The sequence below is a fragment of the Grammomys surdaster genome, unplaced genomic scaffold (assembly GCF_004785775.1).
Source record: "Grammomys surdaster isolate TR1022 unplaced genomic scaffold, NIH_TR_1.0 531, whole genome shotgun sequence".
NCBI classification, from domain to species: Eukaryota; Metazoa; Chordata; class Mammalia; order Rodentia; family Muridae; genus Grammomys; species Grammomys surdaster.
In genome coordinates, this window is record NW_021604950.1 from 775,082 (window position 1) to 776,715 (window position 1,634).

Sequence of the window (1,634 nt, forward strand, 5' to 3'; positions counted from 1 at the left end):
CAACTTGGCAGATATGATTTTTTTTTTTTTGCTCTTGAAAGTAACTGATATGGGTATGGAAACACATGTGTGTGTTTTGGGGATCATGTCATTATATATGCTAAGTGTTTATCTAATTTTTAAAAATACATAAAGGAGCAGTTGTAATATTGGGAGATGTCATTATACAGCACAGATTTAGAGAAGTGTAAGTCATCAAGGTGGTGACAAGGGAGATCACCTTTTAGGTTTTCCCCAAATAGAGTTTAGAGAAAAGCTTTGCAAATGTTCAATGTGTGTTGATCGATTTTTAAAATATAAATCTGATATCCCTACAGTTATAGAAAACTACATGAGTTAAACAGAAAACACAAAAGTCCACATTTTCATTGAACCTTGAACCAGGCACATTATGTCAAGATTCATAGATCTGGTGCCCATATATTGGCTCATTGTAAGAAAACTTATGATCATGGAAAATCAAACTTTATTATCCTCTCAAACATAGATATCAACAGGTCAGTTACACATTCTTCATTACCAAGAAACAGCAGAGGACTGACTATAGCATAGCTATGGGCTAAAGAATCTGAACAAAATAAAGAGATGGATTTCCCTAGAATATAGTTCTTGAGTAGGGCATGATTCTGTCAAAAGTTGACATCACCAGGAAGAATCTCAGAAGCATGAGAATGGTCTATATGGCTCTTTGCTCTGAAGTTGATTTTGAAGAAAAGTTTGAGTTTTGGTGCTGAGACTGAGTATTATGCCTGAACAAGAGAGCTACCATGTAGCAAGTCAAGAGGCCCATGAGTGTGGAGAAGGTGTGTTGCACTGAGGAACTCATGGGTGTAAAAGAGCAAGATTTCATTATATATATATATATATATATATATATGATTAGCAGAGGTAAGATTTCATGTGGCAATAACTGCTATTACAATATGGCTGCTGATGGATGTATAGAAGATACTCAGTAAAATAAAGAAACATGAGAGCTGATGTGGGGAATTGTGTTTGAACTTAGCTAAGTGAGAGCTTTTAGAGCAAAAGATCATGGCCTGCAAGACACTCAGAAGACAAGTGGCACAAACAGAAAGGCTCCTGAAAAATCTGTGCGAGAAAATGAATAGCTTACACATGTTGTCATCCCATCCTCCTGAAGATATAAAATGGTCTCTGGATATATATGCTGCAAGTAACAGCTTCACTAGGTTTATGAGGGCCATGAGTCCAATGGGAAAGTCAGTAAGTCTGGGCCCGTGTCCTCAAATGAATATGAAAGTGTGGAAGAGGAGAAGGCAGCTATTGGCTGAGATCCGAATTTCTATCTTAGAGAAGAAGGCATTTCTGATGTAAGCTCTAGAGTATAGTCTATGGTCTTTATTCATATTATACTGAGTAGAAGCACATAATATCTCTCTAAAAATAAAGCAAGAGATCCCTTTGTTACATATAGCCTTCTACATCCTAAAAAAAAAAAATAACAAAAAACCCATGACCCTGAATTGTACAGATGCATCCCTCTTTATTGTCAACCAACCTGAAATTCAGCTCTCGCTCATGCCATCCAGAATTCATCCCGATTCTTACACATTTTGTAATCCTCCCCAACTGTGGAGAGCTTAGGTTTTCAATTGTGAAACTCTATCAGG

At 36.8% G+C, this 1,634-nt stretch overlaps 1 pseudogene; it reads right to left on the reverse strand.

Annotated features, from left to right (window-relative positions):
• Positions 1-449: 449 nt before the first annotated feature.
• On the reverse strand, positions 450-1,370 carry LOC114633130 (annotated as a pseudogene).
• Positions 1,371-1,634: the final 264 nt, after the last annotated feature.